We start from the raw sequence: 16,479 nt of genomic DNA on the forward strand, positions 1-16,479 counted from the left end.
TACATGATGTGATGTATGTTGTCCGGAATATCTTGGGAATCCCAGACAGAGGTCTGGCTCCTTTGTTAGGGTCATTGTAACTTTTCAGGCTCTTCCAGCCATTTTTAGTAGATGTTTGTACCCAGACATGTAACTTCCGCTTGTTGATTGTATGCTCTGAATGTTGGATCTTGTGATCCCCTACTTGTAACATTATACCATGTTGGCTCTTCGGAGCCTTCTAAATAAATGTTGTTATGTTGTATGGTTATGTTGTGATGCCATTGTTGTATCTATGCATATCAGGCATGTCATGCGTGCGTGTGATATACAACGGTATGTATGGGATTCGACACCTAGTTCTGTGCCTTTAGTAGTACTCTTTAAAGGGAAATGCCACTTTGTATTTCCACTGAGCCTTGGTAGCTTGCTACTGCTCCGAACACATTGGTTGACCAGCATGTATCCTTTTTTGCTGTTGTGTGTGTCCCTTCGACGAAATCTCACGCAGTGTAATGGAGTCCAGGTAGTTCGCTACGACTCGTCTACACTCGATGTTGACCAACACCTGCTTTGTTGGGTTATGTATGCCTGTCCTTGTATGGGTGTGCCACTTGGGTTTATAAGTAGTCATGTCGACCCGGGTTCGCTGACATATGATTTTCTGTGACACATTCATATACGTGAGCCAAAAGATGCAATATGTCCCGGCCAAGGTAAGGTGGCACCCGTGGAGTTTACCGTGCGTCACGCCGCAGAGTGATTTGATGTGTTACATGCTGGATTTGTATGGCTTAGGATTGGGGTCCCGACATTAGATATCCGCACTTATTAAAGCACAAAAATATCAATTTGGGCTTTTTAAGGATAACTCATAAATGCTGATGAAGTTTGAACAAACTCTCTACACACCAAAGGTTCGCCAATCAAACTCTATCCAACGGGATATCATATGATCTCTTGCATTAAACGGATTAAAATGTTGGTCTATATCAATCGAAATAATAAGTTTTAACATATTCAAAAACAATCTCCTAAACCGACACGAATTAGAAAAACTTCGCAATGCGCAAAGTTGCACCTTTTTGATGGATTTCTAACTCTTATTTCAATTAATGTTTTAGAAATTCAAATTGAAAACAACTAGCAGTTCAACTACTACATAGAGTGTGTTCCATATTAAAAAGGAATTAAAAAGGTGAAGTCTAAAAAGACTTTTGCTAGATGTTCATGTGGTCGACCCAGGAAGTTCAAAAATTCTTATAAGGGAGATTCACCGTGTATTTACTTGTGCAAAAGACACGCAAAAAGGCGCAATTTTATCTTAAAGAATTATTTATTGTAAAGGATTTTTCTATAAGTTCAAGTCCTCGGTTGGAGAAAGTTAAAAAATATTGTGAGAGAGGTTTGTACAAAAGGAATATCATTTGTGTAACACCGACGAATGAATGAGAAATTACAAACGAAAATACATCACAGAAGTTCTGCATGAATATAGCGGGAAGTTCAACTACTACACTCCATGAATTTCATATGAAAAATATTTTAAACTGTCGCAAGTATGAAAAAACGATCAACACAGAAAAGTTGCGTGTTTGCAGTAGCTTTCCACCGGTATATCATTTGCTCAATTCTCCTGAGTGGATGGAGAGTTACGAGCAGGAAAATAGCACGTGAAAAATAGAGTGAGGTTCAAGTAGACATGGCAAGAAGTTCAAATTCTTCATGCGGTGCATTTTCGAAGGCTTTGTTTTGCGATAAAGGCACAACATATGATCTCATTGTTTTCGAAATTGCTTTATAACAGCTTGGAATCAGAGAAAGCTATCTACATGAAAAAAAATCGCACTTTTTGTAGCATTTCAACGGTATATTATTCGACACATTCCTATAAAGTTTCTAAAACATATGGCCAAAGGGCAATTTTATCCATTTTTAAAAATGACTTAAAACCATAAAGAATTGGAAAAAGATCTAAATATAAAAGTTCCTTATTTATTCAAGTTTCCAACGCCGCATCAGTTACTCCATTTCAAGAAACCATTAAAAAATTAACACGAAAATGCAAACTCGGTACAACTTGTGCCTTTTCTAAAGTACTTCTAAACTGTTCGAAGTTGGAACAAAAAATTTTATATGAAAAGATGCGCATTTTCATAAGCTTTCCAATGACATATCATTTGCATGAAATGCACTAGTGGTTTTCAAATTAACCCCAAACTACAAATCAGACTATTCGGTTTTAGAAATTCCGTTATTTTTGAAATTCCTCTTTAACAATAGGGAATTTGGGAAAACTTTCAACATATGAAATGAGCGTATTTGTAACAGCTTTCCAATGCCATCTCATTTACCCCATTCCGATAAACAGTTTAGAAATAGCCTTGAAAAGATGATTCATGTTTTTTTGTATGAAGAAAATGGATTTTCAAAACTCCTCTAAAACTGTGTAGATTTTTCCAAAAATTCGACCTAGGTTTTGATCGCGGTGTCCACACCTTTGCAACAATATATCGCAAGCCCCATTTGGACAATATCAGTGGAAGTTCAACCTAGCACTCAGGGAAATTAAACTACTATACACGATGAATGTTACATGAAAATCTTTTAAACCATCGTGAGTATGAAAAAAAAGATCAACACATAAAAGTTTCATGTTTACAGCTACTTTCCATCCATATATCATTTGCTCAATTCCAATGAGTGGATGGAGAGTTATGAGCAAAAAATAGCACGTGAAACACAGAGTGCAGTACAAGTAGACAAGCCGAGAAGTTCAAGTTCTTCACCCGGTGCATTTTCGAACACTTTGTTTAGCGCTAAAAGCATAACGCATGATCTCGCTATTTTCAACATCACTTGAAAACGGCTAAGAATCAGAGATAACTATCTAGAAGAAAACAAATTGGATTTTACATAGCTTTTCAATGGTATATTATTTCCCCATTCAGATAAAAAAATTAAGAATTACAACCAAAAAAAATTTAGCCATTTTTAAAATTCACTTAAAACTGTAAAGAATTGGAAAAAATCAATCTACATTTAAAAGTTTGCCATTTGTTCATGATTTCCAACGCCGCATCATTCACTCCATTCCGACAAACCATTGAGAAATTAACACAAAAATACGTACTCGATACAACTTCTGCCATTTTCTAAATTACTTTTAAACCATTCATAGTTCTGTCACATCCCTTGTTTACCCCTTGCTTTGTGCTAGCATGAGTGTTGCATCATGTTTAAATTTCTCCTAAACTTGAAATGGGGAAGAACAAACCCTAGCACTTCATTATCGAAACAAATTCAAATGGTTTAGATTTTAAGTGAATACAAAATGGCCTTCGAAAAAGTTCACCATTTCTGATAAATGTTGGAACAACATAAAAGAGGTGATGCACTTTTTAGTAACTCATTTGGCATTTTAAAATATAACAGACATGCACGCGAAAATTTCTATTAAATGGCTATATTTATTTTAGTTGCTCAAAAAATGCTGTAAATTATTGTGGGGCTTAGAAATATTATACCTATACCTCAGAATAAATTTCATAGTTTTTGTATTTAGGGTTTTTGTCCAAGCAAATAAAACAGAAAGCGAAAATTAGAAAATAGACAAAAATATAAAAGAACTAGAAAAGGGAGTGCTCACCTAGGCTTTTGATGTCGCTTGAACTACGTCGGTATTTTCCCCAAAGAGGAAGGGATGATGCAGCATAGCAACAGTAGGTATTTCCCTCAGTGATGAGACCAAGGTTATCGAACCAGTAGGAGAATCACGCAACACTATGTAGACGATGCCTGCACACAAATAACAAACACTTGCAACCCAACGTAAGAGAGGGGTTGTCAATCCCTCACGGGTAAAAAGATAGATAGTTTGATGATAGTTTGGATAAACAGATCTCTTGTAAACGCAAAATAAAAGAAATAACAAAAAAACTGCAGCTACGTATTTATTTTTTTTGACAATATAGATCTGAAAATAGAAGTTGCAAATAAATGAAAAGTCAAATAGCAATATGGATCTGAAAGTATATGATGATGAAATAGACCCGGGGGTCATAGATTTCACTAGTGGCTTCCCTCAAGAAAATAGCAACGGTGGTTGAACAAATTACTGTTGGGCAATTGATAGAACAACAAATAATTATGACGATATCCAAGACAATGATCATGTGTATAGGCATCACGTCCTAGATTAGTAGACTGACTCCTGCGTGCATCTACTACTATTACTCCACACATCGACCGCTATCCAGTATGCATCTAGTATAATAAGTTCATGGAAAACGGAGTAATGCAATAAGAACAATGACATGATATAGACAGGATCTATTCATGTAGGAATAGACCCCATCTTTTTATCCTTAATAGCAAGGATACATGTGTGCCTTGCTGCCCATTGTGTCACTCGGAAAAGACACCGCAACATCGATCCCATCACGAAGCACCTCTTCACATTGCATAATAAATATATCAAGTTGGCCAAACATAACCCAAATCTCGGAGATGAAATGAGGCTATAATAATCAAGATTGGATATAAAATTCAAGGAAAAATGTGATCATAAACTCCTTGTTCATCGATCCCAACAAGCACACCATAGAAAAGCATTACATCAAATAGATCTCCAACAGACCATTGTATTGAGATACATAGAGAGAACAAGCCATCTAGCTACTGACTACGGACCTGTAGGTGTGATATGAACTACTCACACATCATCGGAGAGGCACCAATAGGATGATGAACCCCTTTGTGATTGTGTTCCCCTCCGATGGAGTGCCGGAATAGAGCTCTAGATTGGTTCTCGTGGTTCTGGAACTTGCGGCGGATGGAATTGTTTTTTGTCGACTCTCTTAGGGTTTCTGGAATATTGGGACATTTATAGGGCATAGAGGCGATGCAGGAGGCCATCGAGGAGGGCACCACCCACCAGGGCGCAACTGGGCTCCTTGGCACGCCCATGTGGGTGGTGCTCCCCTCAGAGCCCCCCTCTGGTACTTCTTTGGCCCATCCTATGTCTTCTGGCCCAGAAAATTCTCCAAAAAGTTTAGCTGCGTGGACTCCGTTTGGTACTGATTTCCTGCGAAGTAAAAAAACAAGCAAAAAACAGCAACTGGCACTGGGCACTATGTCAATAGGTTAGTCCCATAAAATGATATAAAGTTGCTATAAAATGATTGTAAAACATCCAATAATGGTAATGTAACAGCATGGAACAATCAAAAATTATAGATACGTTGGAGACATATCAGCTTCTTTCCTATGCAAAGTGGTGTCCCAGCCCACCAGCACCACTCCAGTAGGCACACGAGAGGCGTGGAGAGTGCGTAGAGCTTCTCGCCACCTCCTGCTTGCCTTCGCCAGCGCGATGCAGGGATAGGTTTCCCACAGCTGTCTGGATTGAGTCCTCCTCTCCATTTCACGCCGTCCCTCTCTCCCTCACCTCTACTCTCTTGGATGACTTAGCGATCACCGCTCGCCCTGACCACTACGGCCATTGTGCTCCCCTTGCTCCTCTGATACCTCCACGAGCTCCGCCTCGTCTTCCTCGACCTCTTCACAGAACCAAGCAATTGGAGGAGCTCTCCATCGTCTACATCAACGTCGTCTTCAACCTCAGGCATCTGAGATCGCCGTTGTTGCCATCCCATCTCCAGGGTGCCCCGCTCGCTGACAAGCCCATCGACTCATTTGTGAGCCTCTGATCAAAACCCCCTTTCCCCCGTCATCAATTTCATCCTTTAGCCCTGACTTGACAATGACCGAACTGCACGCGCCTGAGCTCACCGCCGACGCAGCTCCAGTGAACATAAGGTCACCCTTGCGGTCTAACAAGCTCGCGTCAGCGTGTGGAGCCCCTCCAGCCGTTTGGTTTGTTCATTTGCAAGATGCCGCTGAAACCCCCGAGCAACTGAACTCTGACCACCGCCATTTTGGTCGTCGCCGTCCATTACGACCACCGGAGCTCCGTCCACCACCGCTAGTTGATGCGTATCATTCCCACAACATTTAGGAGCAAACCAAGAACTAAATGTTGTCCTATGGACATATTCCGAAGCCCCGTGTTGTTTTAGACCTCGCTGTCATTGAGCTGCCGATGGGTTTGACGCTGCTAACTAAAGTTTTGACCTCCCAGAGTCACTCACAGGTGGGGCCAGCTCCCAAGCTTAATTAGCTAGTCACCTAATTAGTTCAATTAACGAGTGTTAATTAACTGGGTCGCTGACCAGTGGGACCCACTAGTTAGGTTTGACCTAGTCTGGGTTAGTTGACCTGCCGATGTCACCATGACATTGTGCTCATGCAATAAATCTTTTTCTGGATTAAATCAAATTCTAAAGAATTCTAAAAATTCCAAAAAAATGCTGAAAACTTTGAAAATCATAGATAATAATCCATAATGCCGATGAAAATAAATTATATATGAAAAATGATCAAATAATATGAAGAATGTGTTTATGCCATGTTTATGCATAATTCATCAAGTTAACATCACCTCAGACTGGGTATTCGGTTAGACCAAACCAAACGGTTTGGTGCCTTGGATTAGTTTGAAATTCGATTTTCATATTTTTGCTAACTGATCGGTCTCTCAAGAAATCAAGCACCGAGATTTCGGTCAACCAAGATTTTGGTTCGGCCCTCGGTGTAACCAAAGAAAACCGAGATATTGATGGGGGCAAAAATCATTGAGTCAAATCTTTGCAAAGGATTGATGAACGACCCAACAGAAATCAAGTAAAACATCCGTACGCTGTAGGGGTTGCGGAGGAATGGTTGGAGGAACGAAATGTCGCAGTATATTATCACATGCGGACCGCAGGCCATGAAGGAGCGATGATTGCTCGCTCGTGGGGCCATGACCGCCGCCGCGTGGGTGCTATGAGCGCTAGCCGCCGCAGTTGCACGGGAGCCATACAACCACCTCCGTTGCATGGGGGTCATATAATGCACAGGCCGACATCGTTAAGATTATGGGTGGTGTGTAGATCCGCAAATGGAGGCGCGGCGGTGTTGTGTGATGTGCAGGCATGTCTGCGTGAAGCCTGGAGGTTTGAGATGCATCTTCTTTTAATTTTTAGTAAAAGATATGGTTGTTGTTGAGGTTGAGTACGTGGGTTGCAAAAAGGTTGGGAGAAGGTTCATGGATGATCTATTGGGCTTAGTGTTGCTGGGCTTTAATAAACTATTCGGTTAATTCGATGAACCGAGTCTAGTAACCAAAATCACCAAAGTAGTTTCGGTTATTGACATTTGCTAACCGAGTAGATGACTATAGTTTCGGTCCTCGGTTTTTTTAGCCTTGGTCCTGGTTTTTTTGGCTCCTATCCTTGGTTCTTGGGTTTTTGCCCACCCTTAACATCACCAAGTAGGACAATTCATGATTAGGGCAATGTATGAAATAACATTTGGAGTTGGAACTAAAACTTGTTTGAACCCCACTTCAATTAACTTGATTAATTATCCTTCTAGGTGAATTCAATAATTTAAATTTGTCATGTCATCCATCATGATTGTGCATTGCATGAATTTAATGTTGTTTCTTTTCTGTTTGTCGGTGTTATTCCTTCTCGGTAGACGATGGTTCCGACGTTGAGATCGATGTCAGTGATGAAGAGTCACTGTTATCTTCAAAAGTTCTAGGAAAGCAACCCCCTTGAGAATATTGGTACAAACCCACTCTATCACACTTGCTCTCTTTTACTGTATTATGACAACAACGATTCAACTATTACATATTCTGAGTAGTTGAACCCATTCCTTTGCATGGCCTGTCTTTGACACGGTAAATATTTGAAACCACTTAGCATGAGTAGCAACTACTTGAGCCTTGTTGTGCTACTCATTCATGCTCGCTTGCTATGCTTAGAGTTGGGTTGGTCTGATCCATCTAGGTGATGAATTGGAATGTGTTGGTGAACGTCGCATGGGAAAAAAAATTCCTATGCACACGAAAGACCTATCATGGTGATGATCATCTACGAGAGGGGATATCGGATCCACATACCCTTGTAGACCGCTAAGCGGGAATCGTTAAGAAACACGGTTGATGTAGTCGAGCGTCTTCGCTATCCGAATCGCAAGCGTCCCATGAACCCCGTCCCGAACTAGTACCAAACGAACGGCACCTCCGCGTTCAGCACACGTATAGCTCGATGACGATCTCCACCTTCTTGATCCAGCAAGAGAGACGCAGAGGTAGCTGAATTCTCGGGCAGCACGACGGCGTGGAGGTGATGGTTGTGGAGCTACTCCGGTAAGGCTTCATCGCGCCGTACCGAACTAGGTACAAGGTGTCACGAAGTGGTGGAGGGTGAGAGGGCTGCAGTATGGCTTGGGGTGCCAAAAGCCTCTCAAACCTCCACTATATATAGGAGGAACAAGAGGGAGGGTGGCTTGCCTCCTGCTCCAAGTAGGAGGGTTCGGCCGAGCCCAAGAGGGAGGAATCCTCCTCAAATTAGGTTTGGTGGAGGACTCCTCCCAACTTGTCCACCTCCTTCCTTTCCTTTTTCCTTTTTCCTTTTACTTTTGCTTTCAGCCGAAATAAGCTTATTGGGTTGGCCTCACCAGCCCACTAAGAGTTGGTGCGCCCCTCATGGGCCTATTAGGTAATCTACCAGGTGGGTGGCCCCTCCCGGTAAAACTTCGGAACCCATTCATCGCTCCCGGTACTTTACCGGTAAGGCCCGAAATATTTATGGAAGCCAAATGCAACATTCCTATATATCAATCTTCGTTTCCGGAGACACTCGTGACGTCCAGGATCTCATCCGGGACTCCAAACAACATTCGGTTACCAACATCAATAATTCAACTCTACCAAAAACGTCACTGAACCTTAAGTGTGCACACCCTGCAGGTTCGAGAAATATGTAGACATGACCGAGGCACTCTCCGGTCAATATCCAATAGAGGGACCTGGATACCCATATTGGATCCTACATATTCTACAAAGATCTTATCGGTCCAACCTCTATGTCAAGGATTCAGTTAATCTTGTATATTGTTCCCTTTGTTCTTCAGTCTACTACTTGCCCGGGATTCAATCGTCAGTATCTTTATACCTAGTTTAATTCTGATACCGGCAAGTCTCTTTACTCATTCTGTAATACAAGATCATGTGGCTAATTATTTAGTCACATCGCTTCCAAGGCTTATTTTGATGTTGTATTACCGAGTGGGCCCCGAGATACCTCGCCGTCACACGGATTGACTAATCCCAGTCTTGATTCACGCCAACTGAACACACACCTTCGAAGATACCTGTAGAGCACCTTTATAGTCACCCAGTTACGTTGCGACGTTTGATACACACAGGGTATTCCTCCGGTGTCCGGGAGTTGCATGATCTCATGGTCATAGGAACAGATACATTGACATGCAGCAAACAGTAGTAACAAACTGACACGATCATATACTACGTTTATAATTTGGGTCTTGTCCATCACGTCATTCCCGAATGATGTGATCTCGTTATAAACTTAGAACACTTGTCTATGTCCAGGAAACCTTAACCATCTTTGATTAACGAGCTAGTCAACTAGAGTCTCACTAGGGACACTGTTTTGTCTATATATCCACACATGAATTTGTGTTTCCATTCAATACAATTATAGAAGGGATAATAGACGATTATCTTGAAACAAGAAATATAAAAATAACTATTTTATTATTGCCTCTAGGGCATATTTCTAACAGGTTCCCGCTTGCACTAGAGTCGATAATCTAGCTTCATATCTCTATGTGATTTACAGTGTAACGAATCTAACACCCATACAGTTCTAGTGTTGATCATGTTTTTCTCGTGGAAGAGGCTTAGTCAGCGGATCTGCAACATTCAGATCCGTGTGCACTTTGCAAATATTTATGTCCTCCTTGATGTAATCGTGTATGGCATTGAAGCGTCACTTTATGTGTCTGGTCCTCTTGTGAAACCTTGGTTCCTTGGCTAGAGGAATGGCACCAGTGTTGTCACAAAACATATTGATTTGGTACATCGCACTTGGCACTACTCCAAGATCTGACATGAACTGCTTCATCCACACACCCTCCTTAGCCGCCTCCGAGGCAGCTACGTACTTCGCTTCGCATGTAGAATCAGCTACGATGCTTTGCTTGGAACTGCACCATCTTACCGCACCCCCTTAAAGAATAAATACGTATCCAGTTTGTGAATTAGAGTCATCTGGATCGGTGTTGAAGCTTGCATCGACGTAACCCTTTACGACGAGCTCTTCGTCACCTTCATAAATAAGAAACATTTCCTTAGTCCTTTTCAGGTACTTCAGAATATTCTTCACCGTTGTCCAGTGCTCCATTTCTGGATTACTTTGAAACCTGCCCGCCATACTTATGGCAAGGGTATTGTGCACAACATTGCATACATGATAGACCCTATGGCTGAAGCATAGGGGATGACACTCATCGTTTCTCTATCTTCCGTAGTTACTGGGCATTGAGTCTTACTCAACTTGATACCTTGTAACACAGGCAAGAACCCCTTCTTGGATTGTTCCATTTTGAATTTCTTCAAAATCTTATCAAGGTATGTGCTTTGTGAAAGTCCTATCAGGCACCTTGATCTATCTCTATAGATCTTAATGCCCAATATGTAAGCAACTTCTCCGAGGTCCTTCATTGAAAAACTTTTATTCAAGTAATCCTTTATTCTTTCCAAAAGTTCTACATTGTTTCCAATCAGCAATATATCATCCACATGTAATATTAGAAACTCTATATAGCTCCCACTCACTTTCTTATAAATACAAGCTTCTACAAAAACTTGTACAAAGCCGAATGCCTTGATCACCTCATCAAAGCACTGATTCCAAATCCGAGATGCTTGCACCAGTCCATAAATGGATCGCTAGATCTTGCATACTTCGTCGGCATTCTCTAGATCGACAAAACCTTCCGGTTGCATCATATACAACTCTTCCTTAAGAAACCCGTTACGGAACGTTGTTTTGACATCCATCTGCAAAATTTCATAATCGAAAAATGCAGCTATTGCTAACATGATTCTGACGGACTTAAGCATCAGTACGGGTGAGAAAGTCTCATTGTAGTCAACTCCTTGAACTTGTGAAAAACCCTTTACCGCAAGTCGAGCTTTATAGACGGCCACGTTACGATCCGCATATGTCTTCTTCTTAAAGATCCATTTGTTCTTAATGCCTTTCGGCCTTCAGGTAAAACTTCCAACGTTCATACTTTGTTTTCATACATAGATCCTATCTCGGACTTCATGGCCCCTAACCATTTGTTGGAATCCGGACCCACAATTGCTTCTCCATAGCTCGCAGGCTCATTGTTGTCGAACAACAACATCGATAAGGCATGATTTTCGTACCACTCAGGAGCAGTACGTGCCCTTGTCGACCTGCAAGGTCCGATAGCAACTTCATCTGAAGTTTCATGATCATTATCATTAGCTTCCTCTTCAACTGGTGTAGCCTCGTCAGAAACTTCCTTCTGTCCTACGCCACCATCTGGTTGAAGCAGAGGTTCTACAACCTCATCAAGGTTTATCTTCCTCCCACTCAATTGTTTCGAGAGAAATTCCTTCTCAAGAAAATCTTCGTTCTTAGCGACAAACATTTTGCCCTCACATCTGAGATAGAAGGTATACCCAACTGTCTCTTTTGGGTAACCTATCACAGACGGCAAAGACTAAATCCCGGACGGCAAAGAGAATACCACAGACGGCAAAGAATCTCACGGCCGGCAAAATTTCTGCGTCAGCCTACGACGGCATAGGACCTTCTTTGTCGTCTGTCCCCCAAAAGCGGACGGCAAAGCTCTTTGCCATCAGCTTTCTATAGAGCAGTCGGCAAAGTGCTCGAGACGGCAGCCGACAGGCGTTGCCTCCATTAGGGGTTAACGGAGGCTTTGCCGTCTGCCTCCCCCTTATTCTTTGCCGTCTGCTCCCCCTTATTCTTTGTCGTCTGCCTCCTCCTCCTCCCCCCCCCCCCTCCACTCTTTGTCGTCTGCCTCCTCCTCCCCCCCTCCTCTGTGCCCTCTTCTTTGCCGTCTGCCCACCCTGGAGGCAGACGGCAAAGAGCCTATACAGACACCCCAGTATGCACAGCTGGGTGCCATGTGGCACTTTTGCCATCTGCCAGCTGATGGCACATGTCTTTGCCATCAGCGGGTAGACGGCAAAGAGCCCATATAGTACCTATTTTTTGTTTTATATTATTTCACAGCACATATATATATATTTGACAGCACATTTATATAATTCACCACACATATATGATATATAGTTCACCACACATATACTTGCCAACACATATATATAATTCACCACACATATATGATATACATATAAATCAATGTACATCCCCATATATCGAAAGAACCAACATACAAAGTATTGCACTGTTTATCCATATATACATATACATATAGTTCGACATTGTTCATCAACTCAAATGAAAACTAGATGATATACATATAAAATTCATCCATCGACATTGTTCAACTCCATTAATGCCAACTTCCATGCATGTGGTATATCCAATCTGCAAAAATGTGAATAAGAAAGTCAGAAGAAGAACAAAATATGATGTTTTTGAGCTAATTATGTCATTTTTAGCGGAAAACAAGCTAAGAATATAATATTCATGAACTAACCAAGGTTCTTATGCCATTTTTAGCTTATTATGGCATTTTGGAGCTAAATGGGTTAATTATGTCATTGTTGGGGAAATAAAAGCAAGGATAATATGAAAGAGGAGAAGAAAGAGGAGGAGGAGGAGAAGAAGAAGAAATCAAGAAGAAGGACGAGAAGGAGGAGAAGGAGGAGGAGGAGAAGGACTAGAAGGTCCTTGGCCTTCTCCTCCTCCTCCTCCTCCTTCTCCTTCTTCTCTTCTTCTTCTTCTTCTTCTTTCTTTGCATTTTTCCTATTTATTCTCCTCTTCTCCTCTTGTTGGAGATAAATTACCTAATTATGTCTTTTTGGAGCTATATGGGCTAATTATCCCATTTTAGAGGAAAACAACTAAGAATATAATATTCATGAGCTAACCAAGGTTCTTATGCCATTTTGAGCTTATTATGGCATTTTGGAGCTAAATGGGCTAATTATGTCATTGTTGGGGAAATTAAAGCAAGGATAATATGAAAGAGGAGAAGAAAGAGGAGGAGGAGGAGAAGAAGAAGAAATCAAGAAGAAGGAGGAGAAGGAGGAGAAGGAGGAGGAGGAGAAGGACTAGAAGGTCCTTGGCCTTCTCCTCCTCCTCCTCCTCCTCGTCCTCCTCCTTCTCCTTCTTCTCTTCTTCTTTTTCTTCTTCTTCTTTCTTTTCATTTTGCCTATTTCTTCTCCTCTTCTCCTCTTGTTGGAGCTAAATTACCTAATTATGTCTTTTTGGAGCTAAATGGGTTCATTATCCCATTTTAGAGGAAAACAAGCTAAGTATATAATATTCATGAGCTAACCAAGGTTCTTATGCCATTTTGAGCTTATTATGGTATTTTGGAGCTAAATGGGCTAATTATGTCATTGTTGGGGAAACTAAAGCAAGGATAATATGAAAGAGGAGAAGAAAGAGGGGGAGGAGGAGAAGAAGAAGAAATCAAGAAGAAGGAGGAGAAGGACGAGAAGGAGGAGGAGGAGAAGTACTAGAAGGTCCTTGGTCTTCTCCTTGTCCTCCTCCTCCTCCTCCTTCTCCTTCTTCTCTTCTTCTTCTTCTTCTTCTTCTTCTTTATTTTCATTTTTCCTATTTCTTCTCCTCTTCTCCTCTTGTTGGAGCTAAATTACCTAATTATGTCTTTTTGGAGCTAAATGGTCTAATTATCCCATTTTAGAGGATAACAAGCTAAGTATATAATATTCATGAGCTAACCAAGGTTCTTATGCCATTTTGAGCTTATTATGGCATTTTGGAGCTAAATGGGCTAATTATGTCATTGTTGGGGAAATTAAAGCAAGGATAATATGAAAGAGGAGAAGAAAGAGGAGGGGGAGGAGAAGAAGAAGAAATCAAGAAGAAGGAGGAGAAGGAGGAGGAGGAGAAGGACTAGAAGGTCCTTGGCCTTCTCCTCCTCCTCCTCCTCCTTCTCCTTCTTCTCTTCTTCATCATCTTCTTCTTCTTCTTCTTCTTCTTTCTTTTCATTTTTCCTATTTCTTCTCCTCTTCTCCTCTTGTTGGAGCTAAATTACCTAATTATGTCTTTTTGGAGCTAAATGGGCTAATTATCCCATTTTAGAGGAAAACAAGCTAAGTATATAATATTCATGAGCTAACCAGGGTTCTTATGCCATTTTGAGATTATTATTGCATTTTGGAGCTAAATGGGCTAATTATGTCATTGTTGGGGAAATTAAATCAAGGATAATATGAAAGAGGAGAAGAAAGAAGAGGAGGAGGAGAAGAAGAAGAAATCAAGAAGGAGGAGGAGAAGGAGGAGGACGAGGAGGAGGAGAAGGACTAGAAGGTCCTTGGCCTTCTCGTCCTCCTCCTCCTCCTTCTCCTTCTTCTCTTCTTCTTCTTCTTCTTTCTTTTCATTTTTCCTATTTCTTCTCCTCTTCTCCTTTTGGTTGAGCTAAATTACCTAATTATGTCTTTTTGGAGTTAAATGGGCTAATTATCCCATTTTAGAGGAAAACAAGCTAAGTATATAATATTCATGAGCTAACCAAGGTTCTTATGCCATTTTGAGCTTATTATGGCATTTTGGAGCTAAATGGGCTAATTATGTCTTTTGGATCTCAATGGGTTAACTATGTCATTGTTGGGGAAATTAAGGCAAGGAGAATATGAAAGAGGAGAAGAGAAACTTACCCTAGTGGTCATCAAGGAGGAGAAACACCTGGAGAAGGGTCGTGCGATGCCGCTCGGGAGTTATTTTGCAGAATAGATATTTTGCAATTTTTCAGTTAGCATGATGACACTAAATTATTAATACTAGTTTATAATGAAACTCACAGTGCCAATCGAAGAGAAGACGGGCATCGGCGGAGGGACTTGACCGCTCTTCTCGCACAGACCCTGAAGAGTGGGTCGTATTAGTTAGTAATGAAACGGACATTACACACATGATTTGGCTAATGTGAAAAAAAACTTACCACAAAAAACCTCGTACAGGGCCCGTTGACCCGCCTCATTCCGGGACCTCTCCTCCTCAATCAATCGTGCCGTGGTCTGGTCCCTCTCATCAAGAGCAGCCTGACTTGCCAATCTCTCTTTCTCAAGAGCAGCCTCAAGAGCAGCCTGGCTTGCCAATCTCTCTTTCTCAAGAGCAGCCTGGTTTGCCAATCTCTCTTTCTGAAGAGCAGCCTGAAACACCATTCCTCGTTACCACAGTAATGATCTATGGTGACACACATAATGAAATGGATGAAAGTGTTCTTAGTCCGTACAACTAACCTCGATGGCAAGTTCGACTGGCCGTGGACGACGCATTATCTCAGGACAGCTGCTCGACTGGCGCGCCTTGATCTTCGGAAGAGTGAGTGGACAACGTATTATCCCATCTCCAATGGCTATCGAGCCATGGGGCCTCCATCCACCAGATATCATCACCAGCTCTGGATCCAAAGGTTCCTCGCTAGGGTTAAAGTCATCCCCTTTCGTAGCCTTCCCCGCGTCCCTGTATGCCACGAGCTTCTGGTGGGGTGATATGTTGGTGAAGTTATTGGGATCATCCAGGTCAGACTCAGAGAATGCCTTCGCCTTCTTGTACGAGGCAGTATGGGCCATGCCATAAAGGTCGTACAAGTGTGGCATCTCCGTCTTATTGTGATGCACCTAAAAGAGAGGAACAAAATATTAGCATCAAGAATGAATTGCATGAATCATGAAGCAAATCACATACCCAGTTTCGTCCAAACTGAAGTAAGTTGGCGTTGCCTTGATGGTGTGGCACACCAACCATTTGGCTACGCCGATCCTTCGCATTCTCGTGGACGGCTCGCCAGCTGCCCGTGCACCACTCATCAACCAACGCCTCCCAACAATCCATCTTATCCGCACACCATCTCGGGGGCACCTGTAAGTTATTAGAAAGAATTTTCAGCGCTACGCCTATGAATGAAATCAAGAAAACTACGTAGAAGGACTTAAGAATAGGTAATTACCTTCATGTATTGCTCCTTCTTCAGAAACTTTCCGCGGCCATCCTTCTTCTGCTTCTTAATACCACGCGTGGCGTAATAATCTCGAATAGCGTGCGGCCGAGCCTCGTGGCGCAAGTTCTGTAGTAACCGCCTACATTCGGCCTCGAGAACCCTGGCCGCCTCCTCCTCACATCCATCCTCACACCTATAGAAGGTCTGCAATCAAATGTGAAAACATCGATTAGTACAATAATTAGCTATATTGTTAATTTTAGATTCTGTAAAAGGATAATTTACCCAAAAGCTCTTGATCACCATCTCGGCCCTCGGGTGGCACAAGACACCATCTATAATCTCCTCCGGCGGGGCATGCGCAGCCTGGTAGTGCTCCCAGGAAAATACTAGTGTAGGAACCTGACCCTCACCAAGCAA

The sequence above is a fragment of the Hordeum vulgare genome, chromosome 3H (genome assembly GCF_904849725.1).
Source record: "Hordeum vulgare subsp. vulgare chromosome 3H, MorexV3_pseudomolecules_assembly, whole genome shotgun sequence".
Classification (NCBI taxonomy): Eukaryota; Viridiplantae; Streptophyta; class Magnoliopsida; order Poales; family Poaceae; genus Hordeum; species Hordeum vulgare.